At 50.3% G+C, this 27,465-nt stretch overlaps 1 protein-coding gene across 4 annotated transcripts in view; it reads right to left on the bottom strand.

Annotated features, from left to right (window-relative positions):
• Positions 1–27,465, bottom strand: part of LOC139766261 (uncharacterized) — a 366,776-nt gene that overhangs the window by 238,997 nt on the left and 100,314 nt on the right. The gene's annotated exons all lie outside the window — the stretch shown is intronic.

Raw genomic sequence — 27,465 nt, 5'->3', positions numbered from 1 at the left:
CTGGGGGGACAAGGTGGTCTTCCCCCCCCTCGCAGATCAAATGCTCAGGGCAAGCGCAAGAATTTCCAGACGGTGTTGTTTTTGGTGTCCCCAGTGACGTCATGTGTGTGTGGCAGTGGGGTAGGCGGGCGGGACGTCCCGTAACGCTGCCTAATTAAAGCCTTGAGCATGACGCCAACAGCCTCGTACCGATGTTAATTAACCCCTCGAGCATGACGATACGACCTTTGGAATATAACGGTGCGATCCCCTGAGCATGACGGTACGACCCTTTGAATACAACGGTGCGATCCTTGACGGTACGACCCTCGAGCATGACGGTACGACCCTCAAGCATTACTGTACGACCCTTTGAATACAACGGTGCGATCCCCTGAGCATGACGGTACGACCCTTTGAATATAACGGTGCGATCCTTGACGGTACGACCCTCGAGCATGACGGTACGACCCTCAAGCATTACTGTACGACCCTTTGAATACAACGGTGCGATCCCCTGAGCATGACGGGACGACCCTTTGAAGGCAATGGTGCGATCCCTGACGGTACCACCCTCGAGCATGACAATGCGACCCTTAGGCATGATGGTAACGACCCTTGAGCACGACGGTAACAATCCTTGACCACGACAGTTCGACCTTCTAGGCACGAGGAACCTGAACTCTGACCTGACTCCTGCAGGTTCAAAGGCCAAGCCATCAGGCCCCAGGGTAGTTAACGGCGTGCTTAAGAGGTCCACTGGATGGTGCCGGGAGGCGAGAGGTGGGAGGGAGAGGATTCAGGTGAGAGTGGATGGGAGAGGAAGGTAAGAGGAGGAAGAGACAGAGTGAGGGAGAGAGTAAAGGCGCCCCGCCAACGCTCACGGCACCTGCCTCTCCTCGGGTGACGCCACACACCGCCTACACTCACCTCTCACAGCACTCCCCCCGTCTTGCTCTCCCCCTCCTCACCCGTCACCCTCACCTCACTGGCCTTTGCCTCAGCTACGGGGCTGACGTGTCAACAGCGAGGTAGGCGCTGACGAGCGGGCTCTCCACACCACAGCAGGACAACCCTGGTATATAGTTTGTAAAGTCGACTGGTCTCAGAGGATACGTCTTACACATCAAGTCATTAAGACCAAGACAAGTGATCATCAGGCGAGCACGGTACAGAGGGGCTGACTCCCGGGGTCAGCAGATGACACACTCGTCACTAAGCTCAACGTAACGTGTGTGATGTTCCCGGCTCAGTGGTCTTACCTTGTGATCCCTCCCTCCCACCGGTGGTGCAATGCTTCCCCTCCCACCAACCAGTGGTACCAAGATCCCTCTCCCTTCCTCCCTCCCACCAGTGGTGCCAGAGTCAAGTGGTGCAAGGCTCCCCTCCTCCCCTAATACTCCCCCTGGCCAGGTATCTCATAATCACCCCAGGCAGAGCTTCCCACCTTCATCATACTCCCGTTTCCTCATTACCCCCCTCCTTTCACCCATCCCAATACCACGCCTCGTCCTCCCTTTCCACCCCATCTCTTCCTCTCCCCCAACAACCCGTCTCAGCCAACACGACACCTCCCCGCTCCCCATACCACTAGACAACCTTCTCCCTCCTGTATTGTTCCCGATACCCTCGCTACGAAGAGGTACAGCCTCCTCATCTCCTGCCTCACTATGCTATCCTCACAAAGGCTGGTGTTGCCATCTTCCCAGCCCCCAGTGATCCTCAGTTACACAGGATTTCCAAGATAAATATACAGTATTGAATTAACCTTTCTCTACTTCCTCAAACTTTTTTTCTCTCGACATTTCCCCACCTCCCCCTCCCCAGTTCTACTCACCCAGATCAATTTGGGACATTTCCCCGATGACACTTCCAGACTTACCACCAAGCTTTCTTGATTGGTTCATTTGCTTTCTTCATTCCTCGATATCACTTGCAATTATCCTTCCTGCTTACTACTGTGAACCGTATTCTACGGCAGTCTTTACCCTAATGTTACCGGCATTTTACAGGCATGTTTCTGGCAGGTCGTCCTGGCCGAAGCTAACCCTGGGATCCTCCCAACCAACACCCCAGCAGCAGAGAGGTAGGAATGTGTTCCGCGGATCCTTCTTATCTCCTGACATGGGCGCCACCACACCTACACCTCACTAGGAGAAAAAATACGACACACACACACACACACACACACACACATATATATATATATATATATATATATATATATATATATATATATATATATATATATATATATATATATATATATATATTTTTTTTTTTTTTTTTTTTGCTTTGTCGCTGTCTCCCGCGTTTGCGAGGTAGCGCAAGGAAAGAGACGAAAGAAATGGCCCAACCCACCCCCATACACATGCCTTGATTCAATCCACTGACAGCACGTCAACCCCGGTATACCACATCGCTCCATTTCACTCTATTCTTTGCCCTCCTTTCACCCTCCTGCATGTTCAGGCCCCGATCACACAAAATCTTTTTCACTCCATCTTTCCACCTCCAATTTGGTCTCCCTCTTCTCCTCGTTCCCTCCACCTCCGACACATATATCCTCTTGGTCAATCTTTCCTCACTCATTCTCTCCATGTGACCAAACCATTTCAAAACACCCTCTTCTGCTCTCTCAACCACGCTCTTTTTATTTCCACACATCTCTCTTACCCTTACGTTACTTACTCGATCAAACCACCTCACACCACACATTGTCCTCAAACATCTCATTTCCAGCACATCCATCCTCCTGCGCACAACTCTGTCCATAGTCCACGCCTCGCAACCATACAACATTGTTGGAACCACTATTCCTTCAAACATACCCATTTTTGCTTTCCGAGATAATGTTCTCGACTTCCACACATTCTTCAAGGCTCCCAGAATTTTCGCCCCCTCCCCCACCCTATGATCCACTTCCGCTTCCATGGTTCCATCCGCTGCCAGATCCACTCCCAGACATCCAAAACACTTCACTTCCTCCAGTTTTTCTCCATTCAAACTCACCTCCCAATTGAATTGACCCTCAACCCTACTGTACCTAATAACCTTGCTCTTATTCACATTTACTCTTAACTTTCTTCTTTCACACACTTTACCAAACTCAGTCACCAGCTTCTGCAGTTTCTCACATGAATCAGCCACCAGCGCTGTATCATCAGCGAACAACAACTGACACTTCCCAAGCTCTCTCATCCCCAACAGACTCCATACTTGCCCCTCTTTCCAAAACTCTTGCATTCACCTCCCTAACAACCCCATCCATATATATATATATATATATATATATATATATATATATATATATATATATATATATATATATTTGAACAGTAGCGACACTGGTGCCAGAATGGTCCTTTCGACCAACACAGGGAAGACAAACCTCAACACAAGTGCACGTCATAAAACACATGAGAACGCCAAACACTCGAGCATCACTTACACCCAGGTAAACACCCCACGCTCGTAAACGTCACCCACGGTAGTGGCAGAGTGACGCTCATCAGGCGCCACCTCCCACCCACGTCCCAGGTCCGGCCCCTCACCTCCATTCAAAGGCCCTCAACAGTCACACCACCAGCATCGAACCCTCCTGGCGACTGCACACATTCTCCGTGGGACTCGAGACACTTGGCCTCCCAGCGACTGAACTCAAGAACGTCTACACAACTTTCTTTCCTCTCAAAACTCACCAACGCCTTTCCCCTCCTGGCGTCCATCCCTATCCATCCCACAACAGAGGTCATACGACAAGGTGCAGAAAAGGGCCATTGCAAGATCGTCTTCACTCCCTCCTGCACCATCCATCAAGAACCGCTCAACGCACTGATCCTCCTAATCCTTCCCATACATCAGCCAGGATTTGGCTGGGTCTTGCAAGTGCACCCGACACACGTCATGAGGCGCAGGTGCACCAACAAACATGATGAGGCCAGGTGCAGCACCGTCGACACGAGGAAGTGGCTGGCAGGAAGGGAGGGAAGGCAGAGGAGAAGGAACGATGAGCGAGACGCCAGACAAAGGAACCACCAGGCGCCTCACATACACAAAGGGGTGGCCAACTCTTCCAGATATTAGTTACAGAAGAAGCAGGTCTCAGTGTGGCGGCCGAGAAACTTTTAATTGGAGGCGTGAGGGGGGGGGGGGGAGCATCTCCACCAGAGTAGTCGTCCTCACCTCTACCGTCACTCCACCACGGACCTGCCAACAGTTCTGCTGATGTCGCCCCTCCTGCCCACATCCTGCCAACACTCACATCCACCGTATCTTCTCTTGTAACGGTACCCAGGACAATATGGCCACGACATCAGCAAGACACGACCATTTCCTTCTTTCCAGTGGAGGATCTGCGGAAAGAGAGAGAGAGAGAGAGAGAGAGAGAGAGAGAGAGAGAGAGAGAGAGAGAGAGAGAGAGAGAGAGAGAGAGAGAGAGAGAGAGAGAGAGAGAGAGAAGCAATCTGTGAAAGTTTTCGCAAGTCCTAAGAGATCATTTCCCCTCTCTCATCTGTATGATAACTACAATCATGTGTACAGTCGCTGGGAAGCATATCAACTGCTGATATACACAGACTCTTGACCAAAATCCCTTGACAGACATGAACATGTTGCCACGGCGCAAATAATACGTACAAGTGGGGGGGGAAACTGGTGAGGTAAACACACATCTTCTAAAACAACACACCACAACATGTCGTAATTCACATCATTCCCACTGCTCTCTAAGGTAAGAGGCTCAAGTCTCCTCCTAGGTTTTGCACCTTTGCACCTCGACAAATTTCATTCTCTCGTTTTCGTACAGACACGAACACAAGCCAGTCTCATGCCATCTTTGGCAGATGGTACCACATTAAATGCAGGGAAATCCCATCACGTAGAAGACGGAGAATCCACAAACAGAAATAACTCAAGTCTTCCAGTGAGTCACTGATAATATCAAGCTTTTTTTAATGAGGGGAGGAGAAAGTCTCGTCTGCTTCACCATGGAGGAGGTGAAGACATAAAAAACAACTACGCAATGCCCGACACAATGGGACATCCCATACTTGGGACGACGAACGTAAAAGACGGCAAAGTCTCTTGAAATTACCCTAATAAACACAACAAAGCAAGTGCTGCCTCTTCTCAAAATACGGTGGGTTGGATTTGACGGACCTTCAAGATAACGAGGTACGACCAATAACGACGCTGTTCAGGGCACTAATCATCTGCTGTGTTCGAACGTCACCTCCCAGGGAGGCGGGCGAGGAAGTTCACAAGGATCCTTCACGATTACAACCCTCCCGCCTGTACTCACTTCACCACACACGCTCGACGTATATCATCCCTTCCCCTTGGAAAATGATCAGTCCTAAGGCTCTATAATTTTTACGCTCGAATTCCGTTACGGTACAGAAAACGGCACAACAGCACCGACGGAAATGAAAGGTGCAGTCGAAACAAGGGTCAAGCATCATCGCCAACATTTTAATTCCAGTGGTGTTCATACTTCCCCTACTGCCGTCAGAGACACTATGGATTATACATTGGGGAAAAAAAAAATAGATTCCTGCCTACACTGCTTAGTATATCAGAGCAGCCAGGTCATGGATGTGCGGCAGGCGCTGTGGTCGCGGCCTCCCACACCCTAAGAAAGAGGTTTAACGCGACGTCTTGACCTCAGGCCTCAGCTGTGGAGGGAGGGTGTGTGTCACAGACGCCCATAACCACGGTAATGTACAATAAGGCAGGGCAGGAGTTGACGAACGTTCCTACAACGTCCTCGACCACCGGAGGATCTCCCTAAGCAGCTCCATCAGCCGGCGCCTGTCACGCAGGCGGCACAAAACTTCACTACAAATTCTCTATCGGTATTTCCGAGCTGGTGGGTGTGGGCGGGCATTATTAATGAGGTGTGACGGTAATGGTTATCGATCACGCAAAGGTTGTTCGGATGGTAGAGGAGGAGGAGGAGGGTGGTGCTAGCATGACTTACCGGTGCCGGAGGGCGGCGCTGCCACGCCCGGGCCGGCCCTTCACACACTTACCTGGAAAGAAAGAACAGTGGCATTAGTAAGTGGCATGGCAACGCTGGTGGTAGGGAGGGTGTCATCTGGTGGGTGACAACACTGTCTAGGGTGTCTGTCACCCGGGTTATATATATCTCTCAGGTTGAGGACAATATATTCCCCCTGTCACATCTAATACATCCGTACGTCTGCACTCAGCTCTCTACACTCACAGACCTTCATATATACAGCAAAATAATACCTTACGCCACGTGTCACTGTCTCTACAGGCCGGGTGTAGCCCCCTACAGTGGCACAAGGTCCTCCCTCCCGGGCCACAACAAGCCACTGTTCCCGGCCAACGTCCCTCCCTCCCTCTTCTGCACTACTTGCCGATGCCGCGCCGCCCGTCTTCCCCCATTACCTCCACGCGCTCACACACCGGCGGCGGACCCCCATTCCCTACATCGCCTCCCTCACTCCACCCTCCCCTACACACAATCCCCTTTTATCCCCGCAGGGAAGCCGGGCTCCTCCTCCTCCTCCTACGTCCGTCTCCTTGCAGCGTACCCCACCCCTGGTAGCTTTCCCCTGCCTCTCCCAGACTATACCTCTACCCGAGCGTGGACGGCCGCCCCTAACCCCTCCTCCCGCAGTTCTATGTCTCCCAGGAGAGCAAAACTTCCCACGTACGGGAGCCACACCCCTAGTCATCTACCACACCGGAAGTCTAGCCCAACAGCGACGTCTGAGTGTCTGTAGTGTCAGTGTAGCGAGTCACTGGTCGTATGTATAATCACCTGTCTGGCTTGAATTTCACGGTTTCCCCGCTCAAAATCGAAGCCTGGTGGTCGTATTTTAGCTTTTGCTGTTATCAGAGGGTAGTCTATCATGCGACGCATGATCATCATGTGAACGGCAGCGAAAAGAAGCATTACATACATCACAAACTCCCTGGTAACCACAAACTCCCTGGTAACCACAAACTCTCCCTGGTAATCACAAACTCCCTAGTAATCATAAACTCCCTGGTAACCACAAACTCCCAGGGTTCGAGATACAAGTGTATAAGACAAAATATGTTTTCTGTTCAACGAGGGTTCTGGGGGGTTGATACCGCGCTGTCTTTAGAACGTTGGGTCTGGATAACAGACTCTTAAAACACGAATCTTGGTCAACCGAACCCAATGAGGTTTGAAGACACCTGACACCACGAGTCCTGGAAGGCCGTACTGAGGCTCGTATCAGGCGGAGTTCAACTTTCTTACCTGCTGATCAGGAAGGCGTCCAGACGAACCTTTAAATGCGCCACTGTCTGTATCCACGTCTCTGTGAGAAATATTGACAAGTTTACGTCTAACATACCGGCAGCCCTGACCACACGGTGGAAGACAATGGAACTATTCTCGCGCGGGAATACAGGGTGGCGAACTCGCATCAGCTAGACCGTGTGTGGTGCTCACCACATCCTCCCTCGTGACGAGAACACACTCCCAACACCATGACACACCCTTCCCTCCCTGCCTGCCTGCCCGCGCCCGCCTCTGCTGACGACAACAACTTCTGGGAAGCCTGCGTCGTCCTGCTCATGATGAGGGCAGTGCCGGACACAACACTGGGCGGGGACGTCACATCCCCCCACGTCCTGTTATGAGGCAGATGGAGCAGCCGTACCAGGAGTTCATATACCCAGGGGGGCGCGTCGCGACGCTCCAACGCCCGTCACTCCTCATGACACGTGACGGAGACACTAGAGTGACGGCAGGCGGCACAATGACAGCGTCACACGTGCCGCGCCACTCTGACCCTCATTCAGAACGGATCGTGAACCAAAGTCCCCTACCATGTTCACACGGGGTTCCAATAGCACGTACGGCCGCGGGCCGGGTTAACACGGGGGACCTCTGCCACACTCGGCCGTGTTCATACGAGCCCCCCCCCCCCCCCCCCATGCCACACTCGACCGCACGCCGTGTTCACACGGGAGCTCTCCTACCCTACCTGGCCCGCCTCATTCTGTCAGGGTGTCTCTATACACGGGATCGGCGTGAGTCATACATCCGTGCAAGACAGTAAAGTCAATCGCGTTGTCGTACAGAAAGAAAGGAAGACATAACGTGCGTCCGTGCGTGTGTGTGTGGGGCAGTGCGGCGTGTCACTGTCATGCAACGGTGCACGACAGCGTCATGCAACAGTGCCAGTGTTTACATCCGTGACTGCTCCCTCCGTCTGTACACACATATATAAGACTTGTAGTAATCCTGACTCACTCGTGTGCTGCCGGACTCCCAGGGCGGCCAAGACACCCATGTACATAATGACCCGGTGACACTTGAGCGATACTCGCACGTAATGAACACGTCTGGTTTAAATAGAGTAATAATTTTGCCTTATACACGCTTGTACACCGGACAAGTGTCAGAAGGGCTTATGCCTCTGACAACACCTAACACAATAATGTTGATATTATTTTTCTCTTCTGGTCTGCGATTCCATGATTAAACCCTGGAACACAAGTGTGACCCTTGGGTATGAGGGCGCGCGTGACCCTGCTGACCCTTGTCGTACCGCCGTCCTCAAGAGGGATATCAGACTTGACCTGACCCCTCGCCTGCGTCCTCTGAAGGGCGGTAAGGCCGATCCCGCCACCAAGGGGTAAAAACAGTGAATGAGGAGTTGTGATCACTGGAAGTGTTGTTAACTATGAGGACCAACTTGTGACCACTGTCACGGTGTTACGGCGAGTGTTACACTCGTGTGTGTGTGTGTGTGTGTGTGTGTGTGTGTGTGTGTGTGTGTGGTCACTATTTGTAAGACACTCGTGTTGCCCCGCCCCTTAACCTTGTATATATACACCATGTCTTCACTCTATGTATTCCTGTGCACACACACACACACACACACACACACACACACACACACACATACACACGAGGATAAACATCTTAGTTGTGTGTGCGCTAACTGCCACCGCCCAGGATCCGAACCCATGCGGGTCCGACCCCGGGCTGGCTCACGGTCAGGAACGCTAACCACTACACCACGGAGGCCCCTGTGTGTGTGTGTGTGTGTGTGTGTGTGTGTGTGTGTGTGTGTGTGTGTGTGTTACATTACGAAGTCAATGACTTAACGAGCCTGAGGCCATGTGGGTATATAAACGGTCATATTGGTGTGACAAGCAGCATGCGGGAGCCTGGCGGTGTGGTGTAGCAGTGTGTGTGTGTGTGTGTGTGTGTGTGTGTGTGTGTGTGTGTGTGTGTGTGTGTGTGTGTGTGTACAGGTGTAACTCCCCTCCCCCGTTGAGGTGGGGAGGCAAGTACGAGACTGTGTGTGACGGCACATTCAACCGTGTGTGATGGTGTATGTACGTCGGATGGATGATGTGTTCGTTGTGGTTATAGAGAGAGAGGGGGTAATGATGGCGTGTGCCACTGTCTAGAAAGACGGAACACGAAACACCAAAGACGGTAAAGTCCTGTCTGGGACGACACAATCCCCCCTGGAGACGGTCCAAACCCCACTGGGGACGGCACAATCCCCACTGGGGACGGTCCAAACCCCACTGGGGACGGTACAATCCCCACTGGGGACGGTACAATCCCCACTGGGGACGGCACAAACCCCACTGGGGACGGTCCAAACCCCACTGGAGACGGTCAAAACCCCACTGGAGACGGTCCAAACCCCACTGGGGACGGTACAATCCCCACTGGGGACGGCACAAACCCCACTGGGGACGGTACAATCCCCACTGGGGACGGCACAAACCCCACTGGGGACGGTACACACCCCACTGGGGACGGTCCAAACCCCACTGGGGACGGTACAATCCCCACTGGGGACGGCACAAACCCCACTGGGGACGGCACAGTCCTGCAAGTGTTCTGATGTGGTCAGGTGCACAATACGGAGTGGTGTCGAGCGGCCATCCTTGCCTTGGGGACGTGTGACGCACATGTTGCCATGACCTTTAACGTCGCGTCCAGGGAGCCAGTCGTCGTCACACACACCCCTTCCCCACCTCCTTCCTTCAAAAGCCCCCAGGAGGTGGCACAGTGCCAGCCAATCATCACCCCTTCCACTTGAAGAGCGTCAGAAGGCGGAAGAGTGCCGACCAATCATCATCCCCTCCTCCTCCTCCTTCCAACCCATGAAGAGCATATGAGAGTGGCACAGTGTCTACCACTTCCCCTTCATGAGCACCGGAAGGTGGCACAGTGCCACCGAATAATGACTCCCCCCAACTTGCAGAGAGTACTAGAAGGTGGCACAGTGCCACCCAATCGCCATCCCTTCCCCTTTAAGAGCACCAGAAGGTGGCACAGTGCCAAACAATCATGACCTCCTCCTCCACCCTGAATAGCGTCAAAATATAGTAGGACCTTCATCTAAATTTTAATTTTAAAATCCTTCTTTGTCTACTACAACAGAGACAAAGCACTGTAACGATAAGCATGGGTGAAGGTGTACATGGCGACGGGTAGGTGGAGAAAAGTACAGTGTACAACGTACAGTGGGTACAGTACACTGGCAGGAGGGAGACAGTACGACTGAAAGGCATACAGCTGTGACAGGCGGGGGCAGGCACACCCGTACAATTAGACTGAATTCTAATGTTTATTTTCGTCTAAATATACACACACAAGCAAAGCATAAACCACCTCGGTATAGGACATGGAAGGTCTGTAGGGGAGGGGGCAATGACACTCAGCAGATCAATGCTCCTCCTTCCTCGTGAGGAAGGACGGAAGGTGGCAGAGCGGAGACCCAAACAGTGAAATCCATCACCTGAACGCCAAGGGGAAGACACCCCGTATGGTGCAGTGCGAACCACTAGTGATTCTCACCCTGGAGGCTGCCGGAGGGGCACGAGAATGGTATAGTACCGATCGCTCCTGACGACAAGTTCACAGGGCAGCGCCATGCACATGGGAGGGCTGGCGGAACCGCATCTATACTCATAACGAGTGCCAGGAGGAGGCCCTACATGTCTTTGCAGTGATATCCAGTGATGAGACTCTACCCCTGATCAGTGTCGGACGGTGGCATACGGAACGGTGCAGTGTAGGTCATACTTGACATCGTACCAGTGAAGAGTGTCCGTGGGAGACACCACGGGCCGCACAATGCCAGTGGCGAGGGGAAGCACCAGGAAAGAGTACTATGGAAGCGAGTAAGAACCACTTAGTCTTAAAGCGTCACGCGGAGGACCAAGGACGGCACAGTGCCAGCCAGTCAGGCTTCAAATGCCAGTCAGTGGTGACTCCCGTCTCTTTAAGGGTGGCATAGGGAAGCACTACGTGAGGTAAGGTGGCTCTGCCTCTAAGACATGAGTGCTCTTTGCCCAGGACGGCCATCCCGGCCACGTCTGAGACAGGACTGTGGCGGATGACCACCGCCGGTAGCCGCTAACCATGGCACGCCGGCCGACACTCGCTCACTCCCCACACCGTCATCAATCCTTGTTCTCAGATTCTACCGCCTGAGGTCTTCCTGTGCCGCCCCATCCCCGCATCAACACCACTCCACCACCGTTACCGTCTCCACTACTGACCCATCCTCACCACCAAGTCCCCAGCCATACACACACACACGTCTCTCCGACCGTTGCTTATTCTCCCGTTGAGTTACGTACCTCATCGGCTCCTCCCTATCTCCCAGTTCTCCTCAAAACTGATACCATCATATCCATACACGTCCCTGAAATTGTGGTCATGTCATCACCAACACTGCCGCCGCTATCACCACCACCTCGCCCTCACCACCTCCTGGAGTCTCGTAGGTGGGTGGCGGACGACGAGGTGGTGGCAGCAGGTGGGACGACCCACCCCCAGCTGGAGGGAAAGGTGTAGCCTTAACCCCGACCCTCGTAAACACCTGCATATATCATGGCGACACATGTGTACAGCGGCTGACTGTGTTGTGGTCAGGTGACAGGAACACTCAGAACAGCATACATTCTGCAACACTGGCTGCCTGGTCGCAATCACCCCTCTGCCAGTCATCCCACACACACACACACACACACACACACACACACACACACACACACGGGGCAACATATACACCCCCCTACTCTGCAATACCTTCCTGTAACTGTACTGTATATCATCCTACAACTTGCTTTTTCTGTTTTAAACGAAATAAACAGTGGAGCTTAAATATCTTGTACGAATATCAAACATTACTGTGACGATACACATCTCTGGATCTAATGGGAAACACACACACCACTACACTATACAGGATAGTGCGACTGCTGTCACTCACAGCACAGTGTCTGAACACTACCCACTCTAGGCTCAGTACCAGCTGTAAACACCCATTTAGGTAGATGTCTCCCATGACCCTCTGCGACCCCTGTAATCCTTTTCGCGCTACTGCTCTCACTATGAGCATAGGCTGCACACTAAACACACCGTTGATCCCGGCGCATAACACATCACTTTGGGAGTAGGTCTGGACGCCTTCTTTACCTGGGAATGTGTCTGCTTGAGCATCCGGATCCCAATAAGAAGACTGATATCAGGTATTCGATCTCTGGTACTAGGAAGACCCAAGCTCTTTCCTCAGGTTTAGAACCTCTGTGGCTTCCTGATAACCAAGAATGACCCGTTTTCCCCCCACGATCGTTCCAAGCCTTCTTTCTCCAAGGCGTTCGAGCCGCCAGAGGAGGCTTGCTCCGTGAGCATCTATAACAGAATAGATGGAAGCGATGTACATCGTTCTAATCATACCGACACTGGCCCCAGACTAGGGACTAATGGTCCAAACACTGTTCAATTACCCTGTAAACTGGTGGATACTTAAGTATGTAGTACCCTAACCCTTGTTAACACTTTCCTTACACTGTTCCTCCTAATGAGGCCCAGGGCCCTGGACCTGCGGTACACAGCATCGTCTTGTGCGCCACAGTCCACAGGATGGGCAGGTGCACACCGTAAATCAGCCATTCTTGAGATGATAATATTGCTAGAAATTTACCGAGGTCTCACCTCTCTCTCTGTCTCTCTGTCTGTCTGTCTGTCTCTCTCTCTCTCTCTCTCTCTCTCTCTCTCTCTCTCTCTCTCTCTCTCTCTCTCTCTCTCTCTGGGTCTGACTCATATTCACCCCCGCATCTTCAAATCTACAACCTCCACACTTGGGGTACAACAAGACCCAACTTTTTATGAGAGACGTAACGTGAGGCTCCTACGATGTCGCCCGCAGCTCGATGGCCTTTACAGTAGCCAGCACAGCACTTTCCTGGCAAACACGATGATCGCTTGGTCTCACTTTAGCGAGTCTAGATAAAACTCTGTGCAGGGAGTAGCACGGAATATGTGGCCTCCACCTCCAGAGGCTGTTTTGAGGTCGCAAAATGATGCTGAAGCGACCACTATAGCAACTTTCTGGCAAACACGACCACTATAGCAACTTTCTGGCAAACACGACCACTATAGCAACTTTCTGGCAAACACGAAGACCAGCGGGAATCACACAGGTACATGTATACAAACTGGTGGTGGAAGGACCGTGATGGGTCATGTGTGGCGCCACCTCAAAGGCCGTCTTGTGGACACCAATTGTGGGCCAAGTGGCCACTGTGGAAGATTTTGGTAAACACGATGATCAACTGATCTCATATTCAAAGAAGGTTTATTCCTTCTTTCGCGCGTTGTGTGACATGATGGTTTTATCCCACTGCCTGGAACTTACGACCACTAAATCAGTTATGACCATTTTCTATCGGAACAGCGGCGGGTACTACGTTAGTCTATAATTGACCGTAACTCATTCTCTGGTGAACAGTGAGCCACATTTTCTCTCCCGACTGATGACGTTTTCTTCCCCTTGACACAAGCTGGTTCTGGACGGTCGTCCTCCCTCCTCACAGCTCGGCCCGACACCCACCAGGGGGAGACACAGCTAAGCACTATGCAATAGGGAGAGGTCAGGCCAGATGTTATATACACTCCTACGATAAATGAATACTGGTCGAACGATAACTGAACACTGGTCGAATGATAAATGAATACTGGTCGAACGATAACTGAACACTGGTCGAATGATAACTGAAAACTGGTCGAATGATAACCGAATACTGGTCGAATGATAACTGAATACTGGTCGAATGATAACTGAATACTGGTCGAATGATAACCGAATACTGGTCGAATGATACCTGAATACTGGTCGAATGATAAATGAATACTGGTCGAAAGATAACTGAACACTGATCGAATGATAACTGAAAACTGGTCGAATGATAACTGAAAACTGGTCGAATGATAACTGAATACTGGTCGAATGATAACTGAATACTAGTCGAGCGACAACTGAATACTGGTCGAATGATAACTAAATAGTGGTCGAATGATAACTGAATACTGGTCGAATGATAACTGAATACTGGTCGAATGATAACTGAATACTGGTCGAATGATAACTAAATACTGATCGAATGATAACTGAATACTGATCGAATGATAACTAAATACTGATCGAATGATAACTGAATACTGGTCGAATGGAATAAATAAAAAGATGATAGGTTGAGGACCCATAAGTACGTAATTCCATCTCTGTGTTGACAAATAAATCACACAAACACATTCTCGGTCCGGCTGTTGCATCCGTCCGTGCTGGTGTGGCCGCCACGCCCCTCAGGCAACCACGCCCATCACCATCCCTATCACGGGCACCGCCTCAAGACCTAACAGCTCCTCCCCAGACTTTACTGCAGGAGGTCACACCAGCGGCTCACCTCCACGCCCCTCCTCCATAACCCACCAAACTCCTTCCTCCGCCATCTCCCCATCCTATGTTATCACCCCACCCCTGGCCTGGCCCTCTCCCTCACCATATACTACCTTTCTACCTCAATTTCCCCCGCCCTTCTTCCTCATTAATCATGTCATTCTCCTCCTCACTTTCATATTACTTTACCCACTTCTTTACGTCTGCCACTGCGCCCACTTGATGTTCTAAAGCGCGGCAGGGAAGTGTGTCACGTCCACTGACACAACACCCATGACGTAAACAACACCCATGACGTAAGCGCGACACCTTAAGTGGCCCCTGCCAATACAGGGTGTGGAGCTGGTGGGATGTGAGGCACATGCGCTACCAGGCAGGTGTGGAGCTACGCAGGTGTGTGTTGTGATGCGCGTGTGTCACGTGGCAAGTCTGCTGTGCTGTGCAGCACGTGACCCGTGAAGCACGACCAGGGCGAGACAAGTGGACGACCACCGAGGCGTCGCATCTCCCACATCTTCACCAAAACACGGCGGCAGGGAAGAGACACAACAGCGTCCTCGGGATCATGACAGCACGATGCTCAAGACATATGCCAGGTCTCTGCCTGCCACAGGCTCGTGTCACATGCGCATCCTACGGGTGTTCGTTGGTGTGCTGACCTCTTAAGGGCGGCGCCCTTCAGCAATGCGGGAGAGACTAAGACGGTTCAAGACACACGCCATCACTGACGTAAGAGCGAAGCCTCGCAGGGCCGATGTGCTTGGAGACCCCGGGAGGCAACGAACCTACTCGCCCCGCCCCTCCACTCGCCGCCAGACACAGCAGTAAAATCAAACTTCCTTTCGTACCCCTACACCCACACACACCCCGCCCAACACTCCTACACATACACACCTTCACTTACACCCACACACACCCCGCCCAACACTCCTACACATACACACCTTCACTCACACCCACACACACCCCGCCCAACACTCCTACACATACACACCTCACTCACACCCACACACACCCCGCCCAACACTCCTACACATACACACCTTCACTCACACCCACACACACCCCGCCCAACACTCCTACACATACACACCTTCACTCACACCCACACACACCCCGCCCAACACTCCTACACATACACACCTTCACTCACACCCACACACCCACCCACCACTCCTACACATACACACCTTCACTCACACCCACACACCCACCCACCACTCCTACACATACACACCTCACTCACACCCACACACCCGCCCACCACTCCTACACATACACACCTTCACTCACACCCACACACCCGCCCACCACTCCTACACATACACACCTTCACTCACACCCACACACCCGCCCACCACTCCTACACATACACACCTTCACTCACACCCACACACACCCGTCCACCACTCCTACACATATACACCTTCACTCACACCCAGACCCTCGGGTGGACGGGTGCCTGTGGAGGCCCCTCGCTGGAGGAAAACACACCCAGACCCTGGGTGTCTGTGGAGGCCCTCCTCGCCGCTGGAGGAAAACCTCACAAGAGGACCAAGTGACATAATACGAACGAGATATGCAGCTTCGGAGTGGATGCCGGGAAGGATAAGTGGAGGACGTGATAACTACGTAATAAACTGGCTCGGGTTATGTCACCAGAGGACCGTTCTGCAGGAGGAGTCAGCGCCACACGACCCGCAACAACAAGAAAAGTGGAAGAAGCTAATAAGACTTGGCTCGAGAGGAATGCGTCACAAGTTGCGTCACCCGGGGAGAGAGAGAGAGAGAGAGAGAGAGAGAGAGAGAGAGAGAGAGAGAGAGAGAGAGAGAGAGAGAGAGAGAGAGAGAGAGAGAGAGAGAGAGAGAAAGGTTAGGTCCACCGGTGAAACAAGTGATTCAGGAAGTGGTAATGGGGTCAAATGCAACGATGATAAAGAGGAAGACCAAAAGCAAAAATTTTCTCTACGTGTATACAGAAACAATTCCGTCAGCACACACACACACACGGAGCTGCCACCTTAATGCTCGACCAATTATCAAACTCCTCAAAGTTTACATTCGAAGACATAAAAATATACACGAGCTTTTACCGAAACGTGCGTCTCCAAGTTAACAGGGAACATGTGGAGCGTCGCGGTAAAGGCGACAATCTAGCAGTGTGGCGGGCGAACTCTGACCACTTGGCCCGGGTGTGGCTTTGGGTTCTTCTAACCCCAGAGGGAAGGGTGTGGCCGGCGGTGGCGTAGGGAGGGGAACGAAGGGGGGAGTCGTGAGGATATTCCCTCCATAAACCGGCCTTCCGCACCCTCAATAAACTTGAGGTTTACCCGCAGTTGTGTGGCCACATGTGTAGGGCGGAGGATGCCTCGCACCTATTCTAAATTTCAACAGCAGCCCGGCGGAAACGAGGCGGAGTGAGGGGCTTCCAGTGTGACACTGGGGGCCCACCACCCAGATGCAGGCTTGGCCACGCCTCCAACGCTGCTGGCACAATGTACACAACTCGTACGCTCAAACACCGCTGAAGAATGTTACTGATGTAGACTGGGGCAACATCTGTAAACAACGCGCTCTACTGTGTAATAACAATACATAATATATAATACAACATACTAATACTAAAACTAATAATAATGATAATAATAATAATAACTTAAATCTTTGTTTTTCTTAGTAAACTGAGACAGAGGCTGAAAATATATATAAAGGAATGAATGCGCCACAAAAAAATGGGAGCTATATTTAGTGACGGGGAGAGAGGGAAGTCTTTGTTAAAACATCCAGTCTTTACCAAACAGTAGGGCGGCACTCTACTGTTTACTGATGAGGTTCGTAACCTTTGGGATGGGGTTGGATCTCGCAGCGGTGTGTGGGGCGAGGGGTACGATACGCTCGACGCGACTATGGTGCCGAACTCTTGCGACCCGAGAGGCTGACGGTGACGAGGCTGGCGCTGTAGCTTCTGCCGTCAAAACTCCTGGATCAAGTCTTGGTTATAGAGAGACCCTGGAGGAGGGAGGGGACCAGTGTGGTATAAGAGGGACCAAGGAAGATACATTTTACACCTTTCCCTGCAACTTTCCGTGTGACCCTCGTTGTGTGGTGGAAAGGGAACGAGCTTAGCTTGGTAGCACAAATTAACTTCTCTGCAAACCCGCATTTTACACATATTAGTTAAGGATGTCCTTGGGTTCGTGTTGCTGTGGCGGGAGGCCCAGCCTGGTGGCTGCACCACATACGGGATGTGATCCAGAGGGACGTCAGGTAAAAATGTCTGAACAGAAAACGTGTGTTATGCGCCTGGTATGCAAATATATCAATAGTCTTTAATGACATCGATCTAAGCAAATCTTTTCCCTGAGATCTGCCTACCTAACGTGACTCAGAGTAACAGTCACAAGCTGCTGGGGAAGTGCAACATCAAAATTTCTCTGGTACATACGTAGCCAGGTGCGAGTGTGTGTGTCGCACGGCAGGTGTGACGGCAACAGCTGTGCCACTCACTCCACACAGTCTGCTACACAGTAGACATAACGATGAACTTTTTTCTTCCGCAGGACTGTAAGTCCACGGACTCATCTACCAAGGAGAGCAGTTCGGATCAAGGCCACAGATACGTTCATGAACAGCCTTGATAAAAATACCTTGCCCCGAATTGACGACTAACATGGTTCCCGCTTCCCTAAGTCTGATAGACATTCCTCTTTGATCTACCTAGTTACTCCTCTGTTCTCTCTTATCGCGCTGATCCCCAGGTTTCTGATCTCTCCCACACACACAAAAAAACCAGCCTCCAAATGACCTACTGGTCTGTTGCTGACTGCATTCCTCTGTACTCTCGTTTGTAAAGCGAGGATGACCAGTCGCACATGAGCGTCACAGGTCGAGCCGAACACACCTGCCTTACTCCAGGGACCGTGCCCTCCAGGGACCTGTAGCGCATGGCAAGAAAACCTGGCAGAAGTTAATATAACGGTAGTCTGATCTCTGAGATACCATCTAGAGTAATATAATACTTCCCTGTATATATGACTGAGTGCTCAATCCATGGAGTATAGTCATTTCAGTTTAAAACGTTCCTCTTATGTGTGTGTGGTTACTTGTGATGTCTGTAGGGCGTCGGCTGAAGCACCACCACACAGCCTGGGGGATACACTCAGCCCCGCGAGAGGTTTCACCACTCGGCAGCAGTGCCATACGCGACGCCCAGACACAGATTCGGGCGTGTAGGAGCACTTTGAAAGCGGCTTTGTCCGCTGCCCGTCACGGTTCAGGCGAGGAGGAGGGGCTGTCAGCCCGCCTCAACACAGACCCGTCCTCACACGAGCAGACAATAATTTATAACTTTACGTCTAACTACGCCCTCCTAGCCTGCAGTCCCCTCCTGCATGCGGCGGGTCGAGCGTCGCGTCGCGGGCTGGGGGGGAGTGTGTGGTGCTTTGAGGAGGGGGATGGAAGGAGGGGATGAGGGCTCCCCCTGCACGACGCCCGGACCATGAATTAATTATGAGATGCGGACCAGCATGACCCCCTCTTCCCTTCGTCCCCACAGCACTCGTCACCCAGACATTCACGTGCCCCTGGAGGCCAACCCTCTCCCTACCTTTGTCCCCCCACTGTTTACTCGCTCTATGTACACTATACACACACACACACACACACACTCCCGCCACAACGTAAAGATGCGACGCCTGGTCCTTAATACACCTCCGGATGTCTTGCACTTTATTCTCGTGGCTCTAATTACGACAGTCTTACATATAATTACCACACGACAGGTGCCTTCATCAGGTACAAGTCGGTCATGTACGTGTTGACGAGAAAAAAATCTTAGATGGTAAAAATACAAGTTTCCGAAGAAGAGTCTACTACACCAGAGAGATGTGAGGGATGAGTGCAGGCTGGTGGCTGGCTGGCCTACTCCCAGGCTGGTGTGGCTGTCCAGGTGTGCCACGGGAGCTCCCACGGCAGGATGGCCACAGTCGCAGGTATACGAGTAACATCACCATTGCTGAGGTGCACGATACGTCGTATCATTCCTTACGTCAACCTGGGGAAGGAGGAGGCACACGTCTCTAACCCTACAGGTCAGTCTGAGAGCACCCCATGATCACTATGGCTGTTTGTGGCTGCATTAGGCAACAAAAGTCCACGTAACGATAACCACCAAAGTGATACTGGTTTACTATATATGGTATCATATCCTGGGTTCATTATAATCTTGCATGTTGCGAGGTGATCACTCTAGATCCACGGCGTACCCCACACCACAGACATCCTCCCCACGTCATTATACGTGTAATGCCTTCGCTCATTCGTTATCTTGGTAAGTCTCCTGCGTTCTCTCTCTCTCTCTCTCTCTCTCTCTCTCTCTCTCTCTGGCAGTGATATATATCCAACTGTAGACCGGGAGCCACATTTCTCAGTATCATCTGTCTCTATATAACACCGCGTCCCTCCCCACAGCGCGGCAGACGGCAAACTCCTGTTATTTCAGTCACTCTTAGTTTGTTTTTTCCACAGCTTCTCTGGTCAGTGTGGCGGTGTGTGTGTGTGTGTGTGTGTGTGTGTGTGTGTGTGTGTTCTTTGGACATTTTTTTGTTTACTCTCAGTCTCCCGTCATGACAGAATATGATAAATGAGCAGCACCATAATTCGGTCATGACAGGTTCCTTGAAGAAATTAAGTTTTTTTTCTTCCCTGCACAGCTGAGCAGCGAGCAGTACAACATGGTGCTAGAGACAACCCCCCTCACCCACGCTGGAGACTTGGGGTGGGGCGCTCAGGCCTGGGACAAGATCTCCCTCACATGCACCCACGAAAACTCGCTGTGTCTACCATTACCGCTCTATGATTACAGACGAGAACCACACATATGATTATCTGACATATTACGATTATAAGAAAAAACCAAGAAATATGATTAAAACCATTTCGTGATTATAAAGATCAACTAACATCACGAAAACGTTTTATGATTATGATTAAAAAGATCAACTAATATTACGAAGGATTTTATAGTCACAATTATCCAGATCAACTAATATCACGAAGGATTTTATAGTTACAATTAACCAGATCAACTAATACTACGAAGGATTTCATAGTTACGATTATCCAGATCAACTAATATTACGAAGGATTTTATAGTTACGATTATCCAGATCAACTAATATTACGAAGGATTTCATAGTTACGATTATCCAGATCAACTAATATCACGAAGGATTTTATAGTTACGATTATCCAGATCAACACACATAGTGTGTTGTCTGTTATTGAGTTAACAGGCAGACTGGCCCGAGGGTCCCGCTGCTGTACGGCTGCTGTCTTTTCCGTCATGACCATAATACCTCCACCAGGACACCAGGTGGTGGTGGTGGTGGCCATCTGAGGCCCTGGTCAGGGGGTCAGGCGGGAGGGGTGTTAATGTGTGTACGGCAACACATCGCGCCAGTCCTGGTGTCATCTGCACACACACACACACACACACACACACACACACACACACACACACACACACACACACACACAAATACGCGCGCGCGCGCGCGCTGGCTGACCTGGTGGACCAGTTTTTGCCCACGGCAGATATAAGGTCATGAGGAAGAGTGGAAGAGGGAACAGCCAACCTGCCCAGGGTACGCATCTCTCCAACTGGCAAGTTGAACTAATAATATAGACAGATAGATAAAGATAGATAGATAGATAGATAGATAGATAGAGATAGAGAGAGAGAGAGAGAGAGAGAGAGAGAGAGAGAGAGAGAGACTTTCTGTTGACCACGAACTAAAACGGAGCCACAAATATTCCCAGCGGCTTCGTGTCATTCTCATCCTCAAAGATGATTTCTGGCCAGACTGAATATCGTGAATACATCACCGAACACGTCCTTACTGACAGACTTGAGTGCGGTTCTTATGTCTGCCGGCCAACAGCCTGTCTTGCCTCTTCCTCAGTCACCATGGTGTCACATTGGGTACATCTGGCTGACCCCTAGTGCGTCTCTCTCTCTCTCTCTCTCTCTCTCTCTCTCTCTCTCTCTCTCTCTCTCTCTCTCTCTCTCTCTCTCTCTCTCTCTCTCTCTCTCTCTCTCTCTCTCTCTCTCCGTGTTTCCCAGATGACCGCAGCCAAGTAGGTCGTCCCACGTGTGTGTGTGTGTGTGTGTGTTTCCCAGATGACCTCAGCCATGTAGGTCGCCCCACTCACCCGACCTCCTCCTCTTCCTGACACTTGACAACTTTAATAATGTAAAAAGATGTCTTGCTCGTGTTTGTCTTCCCCTGCCTCAGATTCTTCCTCTTTTTCATTATCATTATCATTATCATTATCATTATTATTATTATTACTATTATTATTATTATTATTATTATTATTATTATCATTATTATTATTATCATCACTATTATCATTTTTATTATTATCATTATTATCATTATTATTATTATTATTATTATTATTATTATTATTATTATTATTATTATCATTATTATTACTATCATTATTATTATCATTACCATATAATAATAATAATAATAATAATCATTATCATCATTATCAATCACTATTATCACTACTATTATCATTATTACTATAATTATTAAAATCATTATTATATCATTATCATCATTACTATTAACATTATCGTTATTATTGCTATCATTATTAATATTAACATTATCGTTATTATTGCTATCATTATTACTATTAACATTATCGTTATTATTGCTATCATTATTACTATTAACATTATCGTTATTATTGCTATCATTATTACTATTAATATTATCGTTATTATTGCTATCATTATTATTGTTAACATTATCATTATTATCATCATGAAAACAAAAGACATGTGTAGTTAGTGTTGACAACAGCAGAGGGGGCGGGTCGGTGGCAGCACCGACACTGAACATGTAAACACTGAACCAACACCACCGGCCAGGCCACAAGTCTACCTACAGCACGGGGACCAGATGTACACGCAGGACTCGCGTGTACACCCGGCCCATAAAACTCCTTCTGTACCAACCCGCGTGTGCGTGGGCATGACGGCACGACCCTGGGGGCATCATGCACTGCCGACCTTTTGACCTTACACTTAACGGAAGAAGTCGATAACCCGTTGGGTCGTACTGTCTTGTGAGGCAGAGGGTAAGGTGAGCCAGCCCTGAATACATGGTCAATGTCAAGGGTAAATATTACCACACATGATAATAATGTTCCACACCGCCAGCAGTCTGGGTAGCGAGGATGTCTTGTGGTGTTGTTACTTCCAGCCCAGACACGAGGAAATATATGGCATGCAGACGTAACTAATATTAATGACCCACACACACACACACACACACACACTGTAAGTGGTCACAGTCGTGAGCGCGCGATCTAGTACATTCAAAACACCACAGGAAAATGGAACGCGATAAGTCTCCAAGTGAACATCACCATCCGGTAACGCTGGTTTACCAGCGGCGTCTTGGCTATACCGTCTCTTCCTGGTATATCAAGTGACTGTTCTACGTCTGCTATCCCACTCTTGTGTCTACCCTCACGATGTGATCATTACGCGAAAGTGCACTTGGGAACTGATCGTCTTTCATTTTTCTCGTGGTCATATGCTGGTTTTTTTTTTTTCCCCAAAAGAAGGAACAGAGAAGGGGGCCAGGTGAGGATATTCCCTCAAAGGCCCAGTCCTCTGTTCTTAACGCTATCTCGCTAACGCGGGAAATGGCGAATAGTATGAAAGAAAAGATATATATATATATATATATATATATATATATATATATATATATATATATATATATATATATATATATATATTCGGTGCCATGGAGCAAGCAAGCAGCAGGAGGAGGGCGGCCATCTCAGGTTGCGGTGCAGTGGTAATTAGTGGTGACATTCCTGCCTAATGAGGCGGGTTGGACACGCTGCCCCAAGCAGCCCCAGGGAGTCACCCATCGCCCCTTCCCCTGGAGTGAGCCTCACCTGTGTACCCAGCCACCCGGGCCTTACTCCCAGGGGATGCCCGCCCTGCCTCGCTTGATCAAGGCGTCCTCGCCAACCATCACCATACGCCACCAGGCCTCTTCCCGTCGCCCCCCCAAGCGGTAAGGGATGGGAGAGGGCCAGTGACGATGGTCCACAAGGGTGTCCTGCCTGCCACCTGCCGACCACTGCTAGGGACCAGCGCCACCACCAGCCGAGGTCACGGCCGCCCACTAGCCGAGGTCACGACCGCTCATATGCTAAAAGTCACGACCGCCCACCAGCTAAAGTCACGGCCGCCCACCAGCTAAGGTCACGACCGCCCATCTCCTAAGGTCACGCCCGCCATACTTCCCTAACGTTGTTTTAACGTCGCCTCCCGCCACCCTCAACACCCCGTCAACCGCTGGGTCACGACGCACCTCAACCCCCTCCAACACACACACACACACACACACACACACACCATTGTCATCGTGGTCATTATCCTCCCATTACTGGGTCGATGACAATAATGCAACAATGACAGGTTGTTGTAACACCTCTGTACCTGTAACACAATATCATCTACCTGCAATAACGTAACACCTCTGTCACATTCCGGATCTGTGAGGACCAACGGTTCTTCAACTGTGAGGACCAATCGTTCTCAAACTGTGAGGACCAATCGTTCTCAAACTGTGAGGACCAATCGTTCTCAAACTGTGAGGACCAGCGGTTCTTCAACTGTGAGGACCAATCGTTCTCAAACTGTGAGGACCAATCGTTCTCAAACTGTGAGGACCAACGGTTCTTCAACTGTGAGGACCAATCGTTCTCAAACTGTGAGGACCAATCGTTCTCAAACTGTGAGGACCAATCGTTCTCAAACTGTGAGGACCAATCGTTCTCAAACTGTGAGGACCAATCGTTCTCAAACTGTGAGGACCAATCGTTCTCAAACTGTGAGGACCAGCGGTTCTTCAACTGTGAGGACCAATCGTTCTCAAACTGTGAGGACCAATCGTTCTCAAACTGTGAGGACCAATCGTTCTCAAACTGTGAGGACCAACGGTTCTTCAACTGTGAGGACCAATCGTTCTCAAACTGTGAGGACCAATCGTTCTCAAACTGTGAGGACCAATCGTTCTCAAACTGTGAGGACCAACGGTTCTTCAACTGTGAGGACCAGCGGTTCTTCAACTGTGAGGACCAACGGTTCTTCAACTGTGAGGACCAATCGTTCTCAAACTGTGAGGACCAGCGGTTCTTCAACTGTGAGGACCAACGGTTCTTCAACTGTGAGGACCAGCGGTTCTTCAACTGTGAGGACCAACGGTTCTTCAACTGTGAGGACCAGCGGTTCTTCAACTGTGAGGACCAGCGGTTCTTCAACTGTGAGGACCAACGGTCCTTCAACTGTGAGGACCAGCGGTTCTTCAACTGTGAGGACCAATCGTTCTCAAACTGTGAGGACCAATCGTTCTCAAACTGTGAGGACCAATCGTTCTCAAACTGTGAGGACCAGCGGTTCTTCAACTGTGAGGACCAGCGGTTCTTCAACTGTGAGGACCAGCGGTTCTTCAACTGTGAGGACCAGCGGTTCTTCAACTGTGAGGACCAACGGTTCTTCAACTGTGAGGACCAATCGTTCTCAAACTGTGAGGACCAGCGGTTCTTCAACTGTGAGGACCAACGGTTCTTCAACTGTGAGGACCAACGGTTCTTCAACTGTGAGGACCAATCGTTCTCAAACTGTGAGGACCAATCGTTCTCAAACTGTGAGGACCAATCGTTCTCAAACTGTGAGGACCAATCGTTCTCAAACTGTGAGGACCAATCGTTCTCAAACTGTGAGGACCAATCGTTCTCAAACTGTGAGGACCAATCGTTCTCAAACTGTGAGGACCAGCGGTTCTTCAACTGTGAGGACCAATCGTTCTCAAACTGTGAGGACCAATCGTTCTCAAACTGTGAGGACCAATCGTTCTCAAACTGTGAGGACCAACGGTTCTTCAACTGTGAGGACCAATCGTTCTCAAACTGTGAGGACCAATCGTTCTCAAACTGTGAGGACCAATCGTTCTCAAACTGTGAGGACCAATCGTTCTCAAACTGTGAGGACCAATCGTTCTCAAACTGTGAGGACCAGCGGTTCTTCAACTGTGAGGACCAGCGGTTCTTCAACTGTGAGGACCAATCGTTCTCAAACTGTGAGGACCAGCGGTTCTTCAACTGTGAGGACCAGCGGTTCTTCAACTGTGAGGACCAATCGTTCTCAAACTGTGAGGACCAGCGGTTCTTCAACTGTGAGGACCAATCGTTCTCAAACTGTGAGGACCAATCGTTCTCAAACTGTGAGGACCAATCGTTCTCAAACTGTGAGGACCAGCGGTTCTTCAACTGTGAGGACCAACGGTTCTTCAACTGTGAGGACCAGCGGTTCTTCAACTGTGAGGACCAATCGTTCTCAAACTGTGAGGACCAACGGTTCTTCAACTGTGAGGACCAACGGTTCTTCAACTGTGAGGACCAATCGTTCTCAAACTGTGAGGACCAATCGTTCTCAAACTGTGAGGACCAACGGTTCTTCAACTGTGAGGACCAATCGTTCTCAAACTGTGAGGACCAATCGTTCTCAAACTGTGAGGACCAATCGTTCTCAAACTGTGAGGACCAATCGTTCTCAAACTGTGAGGACCAATCGTTCTCAAACTGTGAGGACCAGCGGTTCTTCAACTGTGAGGACCAGCGGTTCTTCAACTGTGAGGACCAATCGTTCTCAAACTGTGAGGACCAATCGTTCTCAAACTGTGAGGACCAATCGTTCTCAAACTGTGAGGACCAATCGTTCTCAAACTGTGAGGACCAACGGTTCTTCAACTGTGAGGACCAACGGTCCTTCAACTGTGAGGACCAACGGTTCTTCAACTGTGAGGACCAACGGTTCTTCAACTGTGAGGACCAGCGGTTCTTCAACTGTGAGGACCAACGGTTCTTCAACTGTGAGGACCAACGGTTCTTCAACTGTGAGGACCAGCGGTTCTTCAACTGTGAGGACCAACGGTCCTTCAACTGTGAGGACCAATCGTTCTCAAACTGTGAGGACCAGCGGTTCTTCAACTGTGAGGACCAACGGTTCTTCAACTGTGAGGACCAATCGTTCTCAAACTGTGAGGACCAGCGGTTCTTCAACTGTGAGGACCAGCGGTTCTTCAACTGTGAGGACCAACGGTTCTTCAACTGTGAGGACCAATCGTTCTCAAACTGTGAGGACCAATCGTTCTCAAACTGTGAGGACCAATCGTTCTCAAACTGTGAGGACCAATCGTTCTCAAACTGTGAGGACCAACGGTTCTTCAACTGTGAGGACCAACGGTTCTTCAACTGTGAGGACCAACGGTTCTTCAACTGTGAGGACCAATCGTTCTCAAACTGTGAGGACCAACGGTTCTTCAACTGTGAGGACCAACGGTTCTTCAACTGTGAGGACCAACGGTTCTTCAACTGTGAGGACCAACGGTTCTTCAACTGTGAGGACCAACGGTTCTTCAACTGTGAGGACCAGCGGTTCTTCAACTGTGAGGACCAGCGGTTCTTCAACTGTGAGGACCAACGGTTCTTCAACTGTGAGGACCAATCGTTCTCAAACTGTGAGGACCAACGGTTCTTCAACTGTGAGGACCAATCGTTCTCAAACTGTGAGGACCAATCGTTCTCAAACTGTGAGGACCAACGGTTCTTCAACTGTGAGGACCAATCGTTCTCAAACTGTGAGGACCAA

This window comes from Panulirus ornatus, chromosome 57, assembly GCF_036320965.1.
Source record: "Panulirus ornatus isolate Po-2019 chromosome 57, ASM3632096v1, whole genome shotgun sequence".
In the NCBI taxonomy this organism is placed as follows: Eukaryota; Metazoa; Arthropoda; class Malacostraca; order Decapoda; family Palinuridae; genus Panulirus; species Panulirus ornatus.
This window is presented reverse-complemented; position numbering and strand designations above follow the sequence as displayed.